The following is a 21,988-nucleotide window of genomic DNA, read 5'->3' as shown; positions in this document are numbered from 1 at the left end:
AGTTCACAGGAAATTAACAAGATTATGAAAGACAAACTTTCTGCTAAATATGTCACGGACTACATGTGTGGTTGATATCTGAGAAAGCTCTGAGAAAGTGACAGATTTGAGGTTGTTCCATTGACATCATTAATTTATTTTTACTGAAAGTTGTAAGAGTTTATAAGTCCATCTTGTCCTAGAAAGTATGATGTGATTAATTTCTCTAAGAAATTACTATTTATTTTGCTACTCACTATACACATACATATGATATATTCAGGTGGCCTCTTGTCTATGCATTTATACTTCAGAAAAAGGTGTAGATTTGTGGTTCCTGAACTTTTTTTAAATTGGGAGGTAAGGGGGTTGCTGTAAGAAAAATAATTTTTAATTAAAAACTAAGTATAAATATAATGATATATTAAGATAAGATAATAAATCACAATAAATATGAAATTATAAAAAGCTGTATATTATAGAACAATAAAATATTTATTTCTTAAATGTATTACATGCCTCCAACACATTTTATTTTTATTTTTTCAAATAAAATTCAATAAAATTACCCACTTTAAAATGAACAATTCAGTCCTATTTAGTACATTTACAATGTTGTGCAACTACCATCTCTATTTAATCGTGAAAAATTTCAAAAACTCCAAAGTAAAACCTCTTAATCATTGGACAACTTCTCCCCATTTGTCCATTCCCTGGAAACTACCAATCTATCTGTTATATCTATAGGTATATCTATTATATATATTTTATATAAATAGAATCATGCAATAACGTCCTTCATGTCTAGTTTCTTTAACTGAGTATAATGTTTTTGGGGTTCTTCCACATTGTAACATACATCAGTACTTCATTCTTCTTATAGTTGAGTAATATTTCATTGTATGTGCTAGTATATATATCACAATTTGTTTATCCATTCACCTGTTGGTAAACACTTGGATTGTTTCCACCTTTTGACTATTGTGAATGCTATTGGTATGAACATTTGAGTACATGTTTGAGTCCCTGTTTTCACTTATTTTGGGTATATACCTAGGACCATAAATGTATGATTACATGAATATTCTGTTTAACTTTTTGAAGAACCACCAAACTGTTTTCTATAGAAGTTGTACCATTTCCCAATGCCGCTGTCAAAGTACAAGGGTTACAACTTTTCCACATCCTCTCTAATGTTTTTCATTTTCATTTATTATTTATTTTTAAATATAGCCATCTTAGTGGGCATGACGTGATATGTCATTTTGGTTTTATTGTGAATTTTCTTAATTTTTAATGATGTTGCATATAACATGTTTATTTTCTTCTCATTTCCTTTTGTGTGTATTTTTAAGGTATTTTCTTAGTGGTTACAATGAGGATTACAATAAGCAAACTAAATTTATAACAATCTAGTTCGAAGTGATAGCAATATAATGACATTAGCATAGAAAAACTCTCTTCCTATACAGCTCAGCCAACTTTATGTTGTTTTGTCACAAATGATGTATTCATATATCATGTGCTCAAAAATATATTTTTATATTTTTATGAATTTGTCTTTTAAATGATGTATGAAATAAAAACTGAAATCACAAACCAGAAATATATAATACTGGATTTTATATTTACCTATGTAGTTACCTTTACCGAATATCTTTATATGGCTTTCAAGTATTGTTTGGTGTCCTTTCATTTCAATCTGAAGCACTCCCTTTGGCTTTTCTTGTAGAGTAAGTTTATTTCCACAACTTTTGTTTATATGGTAATGCTTTAATTTCTTCATTTTTCAAGAATATTTTTTTACAGATATACAATTCTTGGTTGGTAGGTTTTTTTTTTTGTTTGTTTGTTTTGTTTTTTTCCTTTCAGTGCCTTAAATATGCCATCCCACTGTTTTCTGGCTTCCATTATTTCTGAAGAGAAATAAGCTGCTAATCTTATTTAGGATGCTCTTGCTGGTTTCATGATTGTCTTTGTCCTTTGACAATTTGATTACAAAGTATCTCAGTGTGGATATCTTTAGTTTATCCTACTGGAAGTTTGTGTGCTTCTTGGAGGTACAGTTTCATGTTTTTCAAAAAATGTTGGATGTTTTCAGCTGTCATTTCTTTTTAAATTCAATTTATTGGGGTAACATTGGTTAATGGCATTATATAAATTTCAGCTGTATTTTATACTACAACTTCTGTACACTCCATTGTATGTTCACTATTACCCAAAGCCTAGTCTCCTTTCATCACTATCATATCTAATAAGACGGTAATATGCAAATTAACCATCACTCCAACACAAAGATGGTGGCGCTCAGTTCTCTCAGCCCCGCTGGAGTCCACCAGTTCCAGCGGGGCAGCCGCTGAGAGCGGGCAGCATGAGTGGCCTGGTGGAATGCTTGCTTTGTCACCATGGCGACGAGGCAAGCATTCTGCACCCAGCCACATATGAGCCTCTGGGCCGTGGAGAGCCTCTGGGAAGAAGGCAGGGTGTGGCCAGGCCCCATAGAGAGCTACTGGCACACGGATTCATGCACAGGGCAATTAGTATATTAATACTGCCATTTGCAACAACATGGATAAAATATAAGCTATTATTTATTTAAATATTCTTTCAGCCCCTTTCTTTTATTTCTCAGACTTATATAATGTGTATATAGGTTCATTTGATGGTTTCCCACAAATGCTTAGGCTCTGTTGACTTGTCTTCATTTCTTTTCTATCTGTTTCTTAAACTTGACAGTTTCAATTGTCCTATATTCATGTGTGCTGATACTTTCCTCTGCTGGCTCAAATCTGAATTGTTGCTTGCTCAAATTAACCATATATAGCGTACATTTTTCATTTTGGTTACAGTACTTTTCAGTTCCAAAAATTTTATTTGGTTTCTTCTTCTTATTTCTACTACTTACCTATATTCTTATTTTATTCATCCATACTCCTCATGGTTTGTTTTAGTTATTTGCCTGTGGTTTCCTATAACTCTTTTTCATGGTAAGTTCTGTGTCTGAATTTCTTCAGGGATGGTTTCTGTCTATTTATTTTTTGAATATGTCATATCATCCTATTTATAAGTATTTGTATTCTTTGTAATTTATTTTTGTCAAAATTGGTTATTTAGTAGTATAATGTGATGTATCTAAAAATCAGATTTTCTCTCTACCCCTGGGTTTGCAGTTATTAATTGTTGGAGGTTATAGTCACCTGTTCATATACTGACTTTTCTAAACTATTTTGAAATATCTATCTTTTGTCATTTGTGGTCACTAAAGTCTCTGTTTCTTTAGCTTGTGTTCAGTTAATGTTTTGACAGAGATTTCCTTAAAAGTCAGGAACATTTTTAAGTTGTCTTTTTCTTCATTCAGCATTTTCCTGGTTGCTGTAACCTTTTGAATGATTTCAAGAGATCTGAAAAAGTTGGTTCTGACAGTTGCTGACTTTTTTTATTTTTTTGGTTCGTTATGGCTGTAAAATAACAAGCTTTTAAAAATGCCTATTCTTCCCTTATAGTTATGTAACTCCTGTATAGTATTTTTTCTACATGTTGTAATTATAACACTACACTGAGTGGCCAGATTATTATGATCTCTGAATCTCTGAATGCATAATAAATAATAATCTGGCCACTCAGTGTGTGTATGTATATATATATATATATATATATATATATATATATATATATATGAGGCCTGGTGCATGAATTCATGCATGGGTGGGGTCTGGCCAACCTGGCCAGGAGGAAGGGACATGGACAGTTGGCTGGCCTGCCTGATGGTTGAACTCCTGGTCAAGGGGAAAATTTGCATATTAGCCTTTTATTATATAGGCTATATACTGAGTGGCCAGATTATTATGCGTTCAGAGATCATAATAATCTGGCCACTCAGTGTATAGTACTGACATTAAATACAGACACATAGACCAATGGAACAGAATTGAGAACCCCCCAAAAAACTTACATGTATACAGTAAACTTATATTCAACAAAGTTGCCAAGAGTAAACAATGGGGTAAAGATAGTCTCCTCAACAAACAGTATTTGGAAAAGTGGATATCCACATGAAAATAATAATATTGGGCCCTAATCTTGCACCATGAAAAAAATAAACTCAAAATGGGTTGCCTGGCTGGTGTGGTTCAATGGATTGAGTGTCACCCCATGCACCAAGAAGTCACCAGTTCAATTCCTGGTCAGGGCATATGACTGGGTTGCAGGCTCTATGCCCAGTTGAGGGTGTGCAAGAGGCAGCCAATCGATATTTCTCTCTCATATATAATTCTATCTCTATCTCTCCCTAAAATCAATAAAAACATATTTTTAAAATGGGTTAAGGACTTAATTATAAGACCCCAAACTCCAAAGCTCTTAAAAATAACATAGGGAAAAAATTTTAAGACATTAGGTATGACAATGATTACATGGCTACAACACCAAAGACAGACAAAAAAAGTAAAATTTGACATCTAACATAAACTTTTTTGCATAGCAAAAGAAACACAATGAAAACGGTCACTTATAGAATGGAAGAAAACATTTGCATGCTATATATCTGATAAGGGGTTAATTTCCAAATAACTAAAGAAATTCTACAACTCAATAGCTATATATATGTAATACTAACATGATTCAAAAGATGGGCAAAAGAAGGTTGTCTAGTTTCAATTTTTTGTACATATATGTACAAATTTCCCAGCACCATTTATTGAATTAACTACCTTTATCCCATTGTATATATTTGCCTACTTTGTCAAATATCAATTGACCATAAATGCATGGGTTTATTTCTGGGACCTCTGTTATGTTCGAATGATCTATATCAGTGATGGGCAACCTTTTGAGCTTGGTGTGTCAAACTTCGCCAAAAAACTGAGCATAACTCGGGTAGTGTGTCACTTTGAGGAAAAAACTAACTCCAAGACTCTAGTCGCAAATGTTTCATCCTCAGGAGTAGCAAATGTTTCATCCTCGGCATGCGGCCGTCTCAGCAGCCGCGTGTCATCAGAAATGGCTACGCGTGTCAGTGCTGACATGCGTGTCATAGGTTCATCATCACTGATCTATATGTCTGTTTTTATGCCAGTATCATACTGTTCTGGATACTATGGTCTTATAGTATAATTTGATATCCAACTTTCTTCTTCTTTCTCAAGAATGCCATGCCTATTCAGGGTCTTTTATAGTTCCGTATAAGTTTTTGAGATATTTTTTCTGGTTCTGTGAAATATGCCATTGGTATCTTGGTAGGAATTGTGTTGAATCTAAAGATTGCTTTGGGTAGTATGAACATTTTAATAATGTTAATTATTCCTATCCATGAACATAGTATATGCTTTCACTTATTTGTACCTTCTTCAATTACTTTCTTCAGTGTCTTATAATTTTCTGAGTACAGGTCTTTTACATCCTTAGTTAAATTTTATTTCTAGGCATTTTATTTTTATTTCTGATACAATTGTAAGTGAGGTTATTGCCTTAGTTTCAATTTCTGATAGTTCATTATTGGTATAAAATGCAACTAATTTCTGGATATTTATTTTGTCTTCTACTTTACTGAATTGATTGTCAGTTCTAGCAGGGTTTTTTTTTGGTGGAAACTTTAGGGTTCTCTATGTACAGGATCATGTCATCTCCAAATAATGACATTTTATATGCTCCTTTTCAATTTGTATTCCTTTTATCTCTCCTTCTTATCTGATTATTGTCGTTAGGACAAGTACTATGTTGAATAAGAGTAGTGATAGCACTCATCCCTGTCTTGTTCCAGACCTTAAGGGAAACAATTTCAGTTTTTGCTCATTGAGCATGAGATTTTCTGTGAGTTTGTCATATATGGCCTTTATTACATTGAGGTATGTTCTCTCTATTCCCACATTGCTAAATACCATAAATGGGTGCTGGGTTTTATTAAGTACTTTTTCTGCATCTATTGATATTATCATGTGATTTTTATCCTTCATTTTGTTTATGTGGTGTATCACATTTATTGATTTGGGAATGGTATACCAACCTTGCATAACTGGACTAAATCACACTTGATCATGATGTATGATATTTTTAATGTATTGCTGGATCTAGTTTGCTAATATTTTGTTGAGGATTTTTGCATTTATGTTTATCAGGGATATTAGCTAACAATTTTCTTTCTTTGTAGTGTTGTTATCTGGTTTTGGAATTAGGATAATGATGGCCTCATAAAATAACTTTGGGAGTCTTCTGTCCTCTTAAATTTTTTGGAATAGTTTTTTAAAAATAGGTGGTAGTTAATGTTAGACTCTAAACCACAAAAATCTTAGAAAAAAACATAGGCAGTAAAATCTTGGACATTTTATTTTTTTTTCTTTATATATTTTATTGATTTTTTACAGAGAGGAAGAGAGAGGGATAGAGAGTTAGAAACATCGATGAGAGAGAAACATCGATCAGCTGCCTCCTGCACACCCTCTACTGGGGATGTACCCACAACCAAGGTACATGCCCTTGACCGGAATCGAACCTGGGACCCTTGAGTCTGCAGGTTGACGCTCTATCCACTGAGCCAAACCGGTTTCAGCTTGGACATTTTACATAGCAATTTTTTTCTGATGTATCGTCAGGGGCAAGGGAAACAAAAGAAATAATAACCAAATGTAACTACATCAAACTAAAATGCTTCTGCACAGTAAAAGAAACTATCAACAAAATGAAAAGGGAACACACTGTATGGAAGAACATATTTGACAATGATACATCTGATAAGGTGTTAATATCCAAAATTTACAAAGAACTTATAAACTCAACACTAAAAAACTCCCAAACAATCTAATTTAAAAATGGGCAAAGGACCTGAATAGATGCTTCTCCAAAGAGGACATACAGATGGTCAGCAGACATATGAAAAGATGCTCAACATTACTATTCATCAGTGAACTTAAAACCACAATTAAATATAACCTTACAGTTGTCAGAATGGCTATTCTCAGTAAATCAACAAACAACAAGTGTTAGGAAGAACGTGGAGAAAAGGGCACCCTGATGCACTGTTGTAGGGTATGCACATTGGCATAGCCAGTGTAAAAAGCAACATGGAGTTACCTAAAAAAGTTAAAATGAAGCTGCCTTATGACCTATGGATACTTCCAAATAAACATGAATCACTGATTTGAAAGAATATATGTATCCTTATTTTTATTGTATCATGATTTACAATAGCCAAGATTTGGAACCAGCCCTAGTGTACATCAGTATAAATGAGTGGATGAAACGTCTATGATTAATTTTAAAAAGACATGGTACATTTACACAATGGATTACAATTTTCGCCACAAAAAAGAAGGAAATCTTACCTTTTGTGACATTAATGGACCCAGAGAGTATTATGCTAAATGAAATAAGCCTGAAAGAGAAAGACAAGTACCATATTATTTCACTTATATATGTAATCTAATGAACAAAATACACTAACAAAATAGAAACAAACTCCTAGATACAGAGAACAGACTAATAGCTGTCAGAAAGGAGGGGGGTTGGGGGGAAGGGTGAAAAAGGTGAAGGGACTAGGTTTGGGGAGGTAAAAGAGGCAAAAGGGGGAGGGTAAATGGTGATAGAATGAGACAACTTTAGGTGTTGAACACATACTACAATATACAGATAATAACTATAGAATTGTACACTTGGAAACTATATAATTTTATTAACCAATGTTAATATAGTTAATTCAATAAATAAATAATTTAACAAATTAAAAATAAAAACAAAACGATTAACCATAAAAAATGATAATAAATGGCCAAAGACATTAATAGACTTATTTTTCCCAAAGAAGACATACAAATGGCCACCAGGTATATGAAAATAATCTTCATCATCTCTAATCACGGAAATTCAAATAAAAACCACTATAACATATCACCTCATACCTGTCAGAATAGCTATTATTTTAAAAAAGACACGTATTGGCAAAGATGTGGAGAAATTGGAACACTTGTACACTGTTGGTGGGAATAAAAAATTGTGCAACCTCTATGGAAAACAGAGCATTTACCTAAAAAAAAAACCTAAAATCAGGATCATGAAATATTTTCACTCCCATTTTCAATGCATCATTATTCACAATAGCCAAGATGTAGAAATAACCTAAGTGCCCATCAATAGATTAATGGATATAAAATATGTGGTATATATATAAAATGAAATTTCAGCCATCATTTTTTTTTAAATGTGCCATTTGTGATAACACGAATGGACCTTAAGGTTACTATCCTATCTAATAAAGAGGGAATATGCTAATTGACCATCACTCCATCACAAAGATGGCTGCACCCACAGCTGAGGCCAAGTTCCCTTAAGGAGCCTTAACAAGCAATCAGCAGGGACCTGAGGCTATGCCCACCCCCACCCCCATGGGACTTGAAAGGGGACCTCAGGCCATACCCCCCCCACCAGGTGGGGCTTGACAGGGGACTTCAGGCCATGCTCCCAGCCCCAGCACCGGGCCAGGGGACCTGAGGCTGCACCCCACTTCCTGGTGGGGCTTGACAGGGGACCTCAGGCCGTGCTTCCCACCCAGCAGGGTTTGACAGGGACCTCAAGGTGCACTCCCAGTGCTGGGTTTGGGGAACTCAGGCTGTGCCCCCCCGCCTGGCGGGGCTTGACGGGGGACCTCAAGGCATGCCCCTCACCCCATCTGGGGGACCTCAGGCCATGTCCCCCATCCTGAGGCTACGCCCCCTGCCCGGTAGGGCTTGACAAGGGTGGGACTGGCCAGGTATGGATCTAGCCCAATGCGGGGGAGGCTGGGTCTGGGTCTCATGAAATTTTGAGGCTCATGTGGGTGGGCAGGGACTTGACTCTGGGTCCCCCTTTTAATGTTCATGAATTTCATGCACCGGGCCACTAGTTTTAAATAAAATCACCCAAATACAAAAAAATCAACAATGAATGATTTCATTTATATGGGGTATCTAATGTAGTTAAACTCATAAAAACAAAATAGAATGTTTTTTGCCACTGGCTGAAGTGATGGGAGAAATGAGGAGCTCTTATAAATATTCATAAAATTTCATGTGAGTTGAGTAACTTCTAGAGACCCAATATACAATATTTGTCCATATAGATACAAATGCCGTATTGTATATTTAAAAACATTTTGAGAGTATATCCCATATCAAGTGTTCTTAACACAATATAAATAAAGAAAGAAACAAATAAATAAATAAAATATTTTTCCAAACAATTTTGTCTACAATTAACTCTAAGCAATCAGATGAGAGCATAACTTGTTGGACCAACAAGATTGTTTTCTTGGAATCACAGATTCATAAAAGGTTTAAATCATAAGAAATCTAAAGAATCATTTCATTTATATGACTTATCTGAGGTAGAGAAAAAAGAGACTGAAGTTTAGAACACCCTTTCAGGTCACCCACTGAATTACCAGCAGCTTGGAATCTAAAACCTTATTTTGAAACATTGAGTTATCTCTATGATATGGGTAATGGTAATGTAATTTTCAACCTAAATCAAGTAATACCCAATTCTGAATTTCTAGAGTTTCAAATAAACAAATGTAGAAGTTTTTAAAATCATTTTAGAAAAGCAGAGATTGTAAAAGTGTCCTTTTTAAAACTAGCATTACTAAGTTTGAATTACAAAGATTGAGATATTTTCAAACTTAGGCTTAAAACATTTTCTCCCTACTTTATATTATTTCTCTGGGGAGTTAAAGGAGCTTCTAAATAAAGGCAACCTGATTCACAAAAATAAACTCAAAATGGATACAGGACTTAAACATAAGACGGGAAACCATAAAAATACTAGAGCAATCCACAGGCAGCAAAATCTCAGACATATGCCAAAAGAAATTCTTCACTGACACTGCCCCTAGGGCAATGGAAGCTAAAGAGAAAATTAACAAATGGGACTACATAAAAATAAAAAGCTTTTTCACAGCAAAAGAAACCATCAACAAAACAACAAGAAGGCCCACTGCATGGGAGAACATATTTGCAAATGGCATCACTGATAAAGGTTTAATCTCCAACATCTACAGGCAGCTTATACAACTTAATAAAAGGAAGATAAATGATCCAATAAAAAAATGGGCAACAGACCTAAATAGAATCTTTTCAAAAGAAGACAGAAGGAAGGCCAAGAGACACATGAAAACAGGCTCAACGTCACTAATTATGCGAGAGATGCAAATCAAAACAACAATGCGGTACCATCTCACACCTGTCAGAATGGCTATCATCAACAAATCAACAAACGACAAGTGTTGGCGAGGATGCGGAGAAAAAGGAACCCTTGTGCACTGCTGGTGGGAATGCAGACTGGTGCAGCCACTGTGGAGAACAGTATGGAGTTTCCTCAAAAAACTGAAAATGGAACTCCCATTTGACCCAGTAATCCCACTCCTGGGAATATATCCGAAGAAACTAGAAACACCAATTAGAAAGGATATATGCACCCCTATGTTCATAGCAGCACAATTCACCATAGCTAAGATTTGGAAACAGCCTAGGTGCCCGTCAGCAGATGACTGGATCAGAAAACTGTGGTACATCTACACAATGGAATACTATGCTGCCATAAAAAAGAAGGAATTCTCATCATTTGCAGCAACCTGGGAGGAATTGGAGAACATTATGTTAAGTGAAATAAGTCAGTCAATGAAAGAAAAATAGCACATGATCTCACTCATTTATGGATAATAAAGAACATTATAAACTTGAACAAAAAGATAGATACAGAGACAGTAAAGCATCAAACAGACTGTCAAATTACAAGGGGAAGGTTAGGGAGAGGTGGGGGAGATAAGAGATCAATCAAAGGACTTGTATGCATGCATATAAGCATAACCAATGGATGCAAAACTCTGGGGGGTGGGGGCATATATGGGAGTGGGGTGTGGGGGGGCAATGGTAAGATATGTACACATATAATACCTTAATAAAAAAATTGAAAAAAAAATTTAAAAAAATAAAGGCAACCTGATTTATTGAATGACATTGAAATATTCTGTGACTAACTAAACCAACTGTCTGTTAATGACTCCAACTGTTACTTTGGTTTTATATAGGTACAGTTTGTATTTGATCATGTTTCAAGCTCCATTACGCTTAATAATATTTTGGGTTCATAGAATATGGAAAATTTAGTCAATATGCTCTCAGATAGATATCTTATCATAATAATGACTTACTCATTTAAAAAATCACATTGTCCACCTTGGTTTTGGATTATGGCAGCAGGATGCTGACATATGGTAAACCATATATTGCTAAAGATGGATTAATGAAATTAGATTACATGGGGGAATTCAAAGGAAATAAGGTAAATGAAATTTGAACTTACAAGCCTGTGAAAAAAAATTGCTATTGAGATATGATCATTATGATAGCTTGAAATCTTAAAATAAATAAACACTGTAAATTATGACATTAAGAACGGCATCTGTGAAAGAGCAATGCATGTTTAACTGACAATGCTTTAGAATTAGTTTACTCTTGGGAAAATGTTGTTATTGATGTATTTTAAAAAGACTTGTAAAAATATATAATGTTGCAGATCATAGAAAATACTTGCTGACAAACTCAATGAAATTTTGGTAGGAATTAAAAATACTTAAGGGTAGCCACTTTTATTTTACCCATCACCTATTTTCTTGGTTTTACATTTCTGAGCTCTGTGGTTATTAGAAAATATCATGACTGAGTAAATGGATAAAAATACTGTTTCAAATATATAAAAGCTTAAACAAATTTTAGGTAGAATAGTTGCTAACCTTGGTAAAGGCAATATCAATAAAGTTCTTAATGAACTTTCAGTTACTGGAGAGTGTATAATTAGAATATAGAGCACAAATATTCCAGAGGTTGACAGAAAGACTTGACAGAGAATGTGGAGGCAGTGGCAAAGTGAAAAAATCTACAGTTGGAACTATTTAATAAAGGCAAAAGCTCAATCCTGATACATTATCTATTTTTCATTTTTCTATATAAAACTCAGTCTGTTTCTGAAAGATATTTTGATCACACCTGTCTTCAGTCTACTCAATACACAGGTTTTCCTGTTTGTCCTTTGGAGTTCACACTGTTTTTGAAAAGGCTTTCTCTTTAACTGATCAGGAGTACTTGATCTACATTTGTTATTACTTTTATTTTTTTAAATATATTTGTATTGATTTCAGAGAGGAAGGGAGAGAGAGAGAGAGAGATAGAAACGTCAATGATGACAGAGAATCATTGATTGGCTGCTTCCTGCACACCCCCTACTGGGGACTGAGCTCATAAACCTGGCTAGTGTCCTGACCGGAAATCAAACCTTGACCTTCTGGTTCATAGGTCAATGCTCAACCACTGAACCACACCAGCTGGGCAATTTTTGTTTTTTCAAATGTATTTTTATTGATTTCAGAGAAGAAGGGAGGGAAAGAGAGATAGAAGCATCAATGATGAGAGAGAATCATTGATTGGCTGCCTCCTGCATACCCCCCACTGGGGACTGAGCTCATAAACCTGGCTAGTGTCCTGACCGGAAATCAAACCTTGAACTCCTGATTCATAGGTCAATGCTCAACCACTGAGCCATGCCAGTTGGGATACGTTTGTGTTTTTTAAGATGTTGGTCACTATACCCAATTCTTTGTCACCTGACAATTCAAAATATATCAGTAATTCAACTTGCCACTAAAAGGAAAGAATCTTGGTATCTTAGGGCTGACCAAAAGGTCTTGGAATATATCCCAAGGAACTAGAAATACCAATCAACAAGGATATATTCACTCCTATGTTAATAGCAGCACAATTTATAATAGCTAAGGTTTGGAAACAGCCTAAGTGTCCAGCAGCAGATGAGTGGATTAAAAAACTGTGGTACATCTACACAATGGAGTACTATGCTGCTGTAAAAAGGAAGGAACTCCTATCATTGGCAACAGCATGGATGGACCTGGAGAGCATTATGCTCAGCAAAATAAGTCAGTTGGAGAAAGATAAATATCACATGATCTCACTCATTTGTGGAATATAATGAACAACATAAATTGATGAACCAAAACAGATCCAGAGACAGAGGAGTGTTGATCAGACCATCAAACTTCAGAGGGAAGGCAGGGGAGGGTGAGGGGAGGGGGAGAGATCAACCAAAGGACTTGTATGCATGCATATAAGCAAAACCAATGGACACAGACACCAGGGGGTGAGGGCATGAGTAGGGAGGTGGGGGGACCATGGCGGGGTAAGGCCACATATGTAATACCTTAATCAACAAAGAAAAATAAAAGAAAAATAAATTTTAAAAAGTTCCTAAAGAAAATATTTATGGTCTGGACATCCAAAGGTAATACTTCAATTAAAAGCCATTCCCAACTCAGGAAGTTTGAATTTAATTTGTATATAGTTTGTTTTCATAATTAGCACTGAAAGTAATTTTTAGGTATTCTCTTCTCTTATATATAATGTTATCTTTAATTCCAAATACACTCAAATTTGATATTTTTGTTTTTCACTGTTTACTCTCTAATTGGAAAAGTATCTTAAGACAGATATGCATCAAAACAGATATAATAACTGTTACAAATAATCAAAGTATTTTATGATATATTAAGGAATTTTGCAAAATAATTGGTCAGCATTATAAAAATTTATAGTTATTACATAGAAAAATATCAAAATGTCTAGGTTAGATTTCTAAAATAAAATATATTTTGTCATTCTGTGTTATAGTGTGCTTTGATCCATTGTTACAATGATAAGTTGAAAATTGATTATTTCAAACTTTGAACTTGCATATCTGTGAAAACTAAAAGGATTAAGCTACCTTTTTTAATTAGTTAAAATTACCTATTCTTTAGAAAATTATGAAAGCATGGCTTTAAGACATCTCACTTACTAATTCTGTATTCATTATCCCTTTTCCTTTCTTTGCTTTAATAACCTTGTTGTGCCTGCTCTGACTTGTCAATCACAGATTCCATATATTAAGCAGAGAAAATACCCTGATCCATTTAGAAGTTAAAAGTATCATTTTAAATAAAAAAGCACTCCAAATTTTGTGTTTTTATATGTTACCTTGAAATCATTTCTCAGTTCTATCACTATAGAAAAAATGAATATATACACATATACATACAAATGTTCAACTTACTAGGCTATTTATCTAATGTTTGCTATATGCTACATAATGCTTCAAATATATTAATGTTTGTTAAATATATTGACTCAAGTAATCCTTGCAACAACTTTATGAAGTAGATACTATTATTCCCTTTTTACAAATGAAAAACTAAGATATGGAGAGGAAAAATAACTCAGTCCATACATTTAGTAAATGGTGGAACTAGAATCAGAACAAGACACAGTGGCTTCAAATATAGAAATCCTATCTAATAAGGAGGGAATATGCTAATTGACCCTCATGCCATCACAAAATGGTGGTGCCCACAGCCACAAGATGGCAGCACCCAGTGGCCTCAGCCTCGCTGGGGCAGCAAGCATGTGGCAAGGCCGGGCCTGCCCCCAGGCGGGTCCAACCACTCTGTGCACCTGTATCTGGAGTCCCCCAGTACCCTCAGCCCCTCAGCCACCCAGGGCTGCCCAAGGCTCAGGTAACCAGGGCTGGCTGAGGCTTGTGCTGCTGGCAGTGGCTGCAGCAGACGTGTGATGGGGTGTCACCTTCCCCTGATCGCCAGGTTGCCCCCCACCCCTGAGGGCTCCTGGACTGTGAGAGGGGGGAGGCTGGGCTGAGGGACCCCCCCACTCCAGTGCATGAATTTTCATGCACTGGGCCTCTAGTAGAATCATAAGAATCAATCAAAAGATAATAAGATATAATTTTATGGATTTATAAACAGAGAGATATAAAGCATGATGTATTTCTCTACTTTAGTAATTTTTGTTGTTTATTTTTATTTTTGCTTTTGTTTTCTCTATAAATCCTTCCACTAAGAAGGACCAATATGATAAAAACTTTTGAATGCAAAGTTATTGCTGAGCTTTAATAGAGCTATAACCTAAAGTAGAAAATTATTAAAGTAAGCCATAGTCAGAAAGATGACAATATGAATAAAAATATCTCCATGCACTATACATATTGCTTTTCTGGTGCTAGGAGGAAGAGCATAGAGTGAGAGAAAGAAAGAGAAACAAAGAATAGTACAGAATGAAGCCGCCTTGGACACTCTATTTGGAGACATGAAGGAGGAGGAGGTGAGACTCCAGGAGGGTGCCAGCTCCTACGGGTACCTGGCGCACATCTTCAGGCACATGGCCAAGGAGCTGTTCAACAAGGACGTGGGAGTGCTCACCTACCGCACCCTGAGGAACAAAGACTTCCAGGAGGTCACACTTAAAAGGGACGGAGAGGTTCTGCTATGCTTTGAGGCTGCTTACGGCTTTCAGAACATCCAGAAGTGGTCCTGAAGCTGTAGAGGGGCAAGTTCCCCTGCCACTTCGTGGAGATCCTGGCCTGTGCCGGGCATGCCTAAGTGGCAGGGGCCAGGCCCAAGCGGATGACAGGTGTGCAGACAGGGCACTGCTGTGGCATATGGAAGGCATCTACACTGCCATCCCAGTGTGGCCCCCAGAGACCAGCGCCCATGTGCAGGAGCTGTACCAGGAGTGGCTGGGGCAGGGGGGGCAACTCACCCTGGGCCCAGGTGGCCCTGAACACCACCTAGCAGGGCCCAGGGCATCCTGCCAGGACATCAAGTGGTAAAGTTCCAGCAGACGTCCGGCCTGCAGGCTGCCTGAAGAAGGGTGTCAGACACGCGAAGGAAAGGTTTAACATCTCTGTCATCGCTTTGGTTTTTAGAATTCCCTGCTCCCCACCTGTCAGCTCTCTCCCTCTGAAGGGTCATGTCATCATCACATGGGTGCAACTAGAATATTGTATCTCGAGAGGATTGTCCCAATGTACGTATCCTTTTATCCGATGATGAAAATCACAAAGAACAAGAATGGAGACAGACTACTGTTCTTTAGGCTTAAAAAAAAACCCAGAAGTGTCCTGCAAAGAGCTGAGACTTGGTTCTGTCCACTCGCTTCAGAGAGATTGGATGAGGAAATCTCCTGGTTTGGCCCTGACTTTACCCACTTATGTTACTCCTGAAGGTGTCTTTGCCACAATGTCAATAAACTGCCACCTTTTGGAATAGGGGTTCATACGAAAGTCTGCATTCCCAACTTTTCTTGAAACAGACCTATGTTCTGCAGCTGTGGCCACCGTCCTGAGACCAGGTCCTGTTGCTGGGAATCGGGGGGCACTGGAGTGGAGGCTCCCCCCATGCCCTTTTACATTCAGGGATTAAGCTGAACTCATTTTGGGGGAGGCCTGGCAAGGGTGACAAGTGTCACAGATGGAAGGATGGAGAATGGAGAGGTGAACACTCTGCTCAGTCCCTCCCTGGGTGGGGTCAGGCAGATGAAGGCCAGCCAGTCCACCCCACAATTGGGTGAGATAGCATCCTCTGTATCCACCTCTCACCCCATGGACCTGGGTACTCCCCTCACCTCTGGGCAGCCCTCTGCATTCCACATGCTGCTCACCTTAAGTGAGAAGGAAGAGAGCAGTTGGCCCACACACAACTACACAGAAAAATAGGGCTCATAGCTGGCGAGCACAGTGGCTGTGGTGGGAGCCTCTCCTGCCACCATGGCAGTGCTAAGGAGCAGCGAGCTGAGTGGTAAGGAGCAGCAAGCAAGCAGGCGGTAAGGAGCGAGGGGTCCTGGACTGTGAGAGGGATTTCGAACTGTCAGCTTAGGCCCGTTCCCTGTGAGGAACAGGCCTAAGTCGGCCAGCAGACATCCCCGAAAGGGTCCTGGACTGCAAGAGGCTGCAGGCCGGGCTTAAGGACACCCTCCAAGTGCACAAATTTTGTGCACCGGGCCTCTAGTAGCAAGATAGAAGCAGGCGAGATCAGGTCAACTAAAGACAATGCAATGAGTACAGAGAAACAACATTTTTCTTTCCTAAACTTCTGAGAATATATCAACTTTCTTTTGTTCTAAGTTGCCATCTTAAGAATAAATCACTATAGATTATGCTCATTGAGAGGGATAGCAAACCTCAAAAGACTAGATTTTACATAAAAAATATGAGTTTTGATCTATATAGAGTTTGCAAAAATATTGTGGCTTTGCTGAAAAAAAAAGACTAAATCAAATTTAATATGAGGTAATGAATTGAGATAAGGTGTCTGCTCTAGAATTGATGCTTGACAGCTTTTGTCTTCAATTATAGGAAATTAAGAAAGTTATATTTATTTATGCTCATTGAAGCTTAGAACATTTAAATTTCAATCTAAACACGATATTAAATAATTAGAGTCATGTATTCAATAGGAAAGCCGTAGGATATTTGTACGCAGCTGTGTCTATAGAATCTAGAAATACTAATGTTTCTTGAAGTAATAATCTAGTATAGTTGGACTAAAAATATAATTTTATCATAGTTAATATTCTTGTTGATCAAATATTTCTGGCTCCCATGACCTTTGTGGGATACGAGGTTTCTAAGAAAATGTTTCTTCAGTGATTCCTTGCTTTTTTATTTCAAAAACAATCTGAATTACTGCTGATCAAGATAGGCTTCTAATTTTTGGTCATTCACTTAGTGAAATATTATTATGTGTTGGCCTTGGCCACTATTATTTACTAGAGGCCTGGTGCACAAAAATTCGTGCACGGGGGCGGGGGGTTCCCTCAGCCTGGCCTGTGGCCTCTCACAATCTGGGAGCCCTAAGGGGATGTCTGACTGTGGTGGGGAGTGGGCCTAAGCCGCAGTCAGACATCCTTAGTGCCACCACCACAGCTGCACTTGCCAGCCCTCAGCCCAGCTTGCAGTTGAGTGGTGCTCCCCCTATAGGAGTGCACTGACCACCAGGGGGCAGCTCTGGCCCCACCCCCCCATTGCACCACTGCCTGTGGCCTCCCTCTACAGGAGGCAACTGGCATGGCGATCACCCTGCTCACCCCTCCTCTGCCACCTGTTGCCACCCCCCCCCCAATAGCCATCCCCTCCCTCTGCCCACTGGCATCTGCCTTGGCTGGCCTGGCACCACCCGCTCTCCAGCCCCGCCCCCTGCCAACCAGTCATTCTGCCGTTTGGTCAATTTGCATATTAGGCTTTTATTATATAGAATAGTCAGAAACATAAATTTTTTCCCATAACTATGCAGTGACATATTAAGCTTTTGTAAATCAGATATTTCCTATATACCTAATTAGACATGGGAAATGAAGAAGAGAGAGCAGTCATAAATGGCTCTAGAGATGAAGGCTTAAAATCTGGGGAAATAAACGTGGCATTAACAAAAATGGAAAAGGAAATTCTATGGCTTCTTTATAACAAAGAGGAAAGTATCAAGATTTGTGAGAGCAATAAAGAATGTTTCCCTTGAAGGAAGCATATATGCCTCCAGGGTTTATGAAGTAGTAATTTCCAGACCCTTATGCCAACAGCTCTCCATTGAGCTTATATATTATCACACCTTTCCTCCCACCAGACTTGCATTCTAAAACAAATATATGGATATACCTACAATTTTGGAATAAAGTGACCTCTAGCTGGTGTTTAAGTGATACCTTCCATTTTTCATTTTTTAATTGGTCAGTGTCAAATTAAAGTCATCTGAGAGAATGTAAAAATTGTCAGATGTTGCTATATATTATGTTGTGCTCTATTAAGAAGACATCATTTCTCAGAGATAATTACAATATTTTCTGTGAAAATTATTTTTAAAATGTTGATTGAATGAGTTTTATTTCTCAACATTTTTCTAAGATGTGAAAAACAGCATAGTCCTTTCTTTACATGATTTTTATTAACTTGGTACTGGTGAATTAAGGACTTTAGTATATCAGTGTGATAGACAATACTGATTAAGAGGTAGTTGGGGATAGGGATGGACAATATGGTGCTTGTGTTGTTGCTTCTTCTGACATTATCCACATGCTTAATTCCATCAAAGTTAATGTCTGGCTAAGACATGTCCTTATTTTTGCACATGCACTTTTCCAAGAAAAGTAGAGTTTATCAATTGATGAAATAGTTTTCCTTTCTCTGTCACCTTCTGTAAGAAAAATTGGGAGCTCTGAACATAACTTACTGCATTTCTTAAAATCCCAGGCATAGGGCTATGCCTAGGCATGTGATAGGCATTCATTAACTATAACTTGACAAATGTGATTCATGTGCTTCAACAGAAAGAAAGTCAAATGTAAAGAAGGGGAAGAAAGTAACACTAGAAGCAGGGGAAAGGTGAAGAAAAATAGCACCTGTGTCTGTTGAACTTAATGGGAAGAAGACACGGAAGTAGAATAATAAGAATAAGAAAATTGCTGAGGAGGTAACATCTGTAAATATGAAGATAGGAGGAAGCTGTATTTGCCAGGGAAAGCCTTCAGATTGCAATGCAATGTGACATATGTGAAGGGAAAGAGAAGAGGACACAAGACTGAGAAAGGAGCACTTCAGATAGTAATAAAGATATGCTAGATTATTTTCCAAATGAAGAGGGAGTTCCAGAGAAAAGGGTTTCTGTTAGAAAGATCCCACAGTGTTTAGAAAATGTCATCTTTGTTAATTACTCCACCATCCTTAGTCACTGGATGAAGTCTAACCAGGAAAAGTTTAGTCATTTGTTTACCTTTTTAATCAGCATGATGCCATTAATATAGCAGATAAATATGATGTTGTACAGGATATAAAGATGTCCCAGATATCTTCAGACTATATTATGATAAGGGGTAAGAAAGTTAACAAAGCCCTGAGATGAAGATTTAAATGTATATTTTATTTATTCCATGTGATTGTGAATTGTTTCTTATCTCTTCTCTGTTTGGTGTACACACACACACACACACACACACACACACACACACACACTTGCCAAATTAATAGAATTTATATCATGTACCTGAGGTTGCATTCATCTGCTTGGCATGGTAGCTGTGATTTGGAGTTACTATTTGGTTAAGCTTGTGCGATCTATAAATCAATCTGTAGGAATCAGACTGATAATCGGAGACATGATAGTGATCACCACCCACGCATTACAGAAATACTTGAGTGAGGCAACACCGTGGCCCATCTTTGCCTAATGCAGTATTACTTTGTATTCATTATTTTGGCCAGAGGTCAGTCTCAGAGTCATCCATTTGGCCTTCACTACTGTGAGAGCTTTTACCTGACAGGCCAACAAACCAATGTATGGGTAACTCCAACAGCCAAGTTTGTCAAACCTAGTAATAAATTCAAAAACTGGGGAAATGACCACTGTGTGGGTGCAAAGAACCTTGAGCCCTGAAGACTCATTATAATTTAAACTTTGGCCAGATATACATTTATTACATGATCCACATATGTTACCACTTCCACAAGGAGCCATATAAAAATTCAGGTCTCTGAGTATTAATGTCAATTCAGGCCCTTAGCAGTTTTTGAAATACTGGCTACTCCCCCTTCCTCAGTGTACAGTAACCTGAGTAAATGGCTGTAGGTTATTTTGTTTTGATTCTGCTAGAATCACTACAGTATTGACTTGACACGGTATTTTAGAGTCTTCCTTCTTGGAAATCTAGAAGCCTCTTTATGTCAAATTGTTCCAGGCCTGAAAAGGACTCAGGTTTTGAAATTGGTCAGGAATCAATACATTTTATGGGAGTAACAGCCATCAGTGTTTTGCTCATTTTATCTTACCGTCTTTGGATTGTATATACTAAGCTATACTCCTGTTATGTCTAGAGATGCCATGTTCTTTTCACCACTTCTATAACTCTGCAGGTCACCTGGTCATTACTGTAATTTTGCCATTTTGGCTTTTCATGGTTAAGCACCATTACTGCAATTCCCTAACTTGGTTATGAGAGATGGAGAGACATCATCCCAATGGATACTAAAGTGCCCATCTCTGTGACTGCCTCTCCTACCCTGGTCTATAGTGAAGAAACATCAATGAAGTACTTAGTGATGCTGGTGCACCACTCACCAAAATATTTCATATAGCTTCACTCAGTGAAATGACTTCTGGGCACTTCAATTAAGTGTAATCCTCTTCTGTGTCTTCTGGTTTCACATAATATTCCAACATGCCCACCTCCTTGAGTCTCTTTAGTTGTTCCTTTACAACTTGCTAGGGAAATTCAGACATTTTTACTTCCCTAATTTAGAGACTATTTTAGCAACGAGTTTGCCCTATGGCCTGGGAGCCTTGTCAAGTGTTAAACATTTATCCCGGAAGAGTGCCTAAAAGTCAATAAGCTCTTCTTTTTATCTAGACTTATGATCATCCACAATTAATTGAGCACTCTAAAAATCCAGACTCATAAATATTCTTTATCCATAGTAGAGAATGTCCTGAGTGGAGTTATGCTGAGAGTTATTCTCACTTCTTGGCTTGGCAGCCAAAGACAAGGGACAGGAGGCTCTTGTTTCATTCAATAATAATAGTTCTGCAGTGTCTTCCCATATGACAGAAGTGCTAGTTCTTGTGGGTGTTTTTGTGTGTGTGTGTGTGTGTTTTGTGTGCACACATATATACTCCTATTTATTTTTAAGCAAAAATAATAAACTACATAATATTACTTCTTTATTTTTTCCAATTATAGTTCATATGCAATATTATTCTGTATTAGTTTTTAATAGGATGGTTTGGCAAACCTTTTTGGGTACTGATGTGTCAGAGGTATCTGAAGTGTCAAAATCTTCTGGACTAGCTACCCAGATACCTCTATTCAATGTGCCATAGTCCTTGGTTTTTCCAAGAAGGGATTAAACATTTACATAAGAGACCTTCCTTAGTCATGCATTCAGTTATCATTTTAGCTTGGCTATTCTATTAATCCTGGGTTTGTTTTTTAGCTTTTCTGTCCTTCTGCTAGGAAGGTGAGGTCTACTTTATGGGCTACTAAAAAGTCCCTTTGATCTTTACACATAGTTTTGAAGCATTTGTTAATGGCCCTTTGTAGAGAAAAGATATGAAAGCAGCCCTAGTGCCCATTAATAGATGAGTGGATAAAAAAATTGTGGTCAATTTACA

This window comes from Cnephaeus nilssonii (genome assembly GCF_951640355.1).
Source record: "Cnephaeus nilssonii genome assembly, chromosome: X".
NCBI lineage: Eukaryota > Metazoa > Chordata > Mammalia > Chiroptera > Vespertilionidae > Cnephaeus > Cnephaeus nilssonii.
This window is presented reverse-complemented; position numbering follows the sequence as displayed.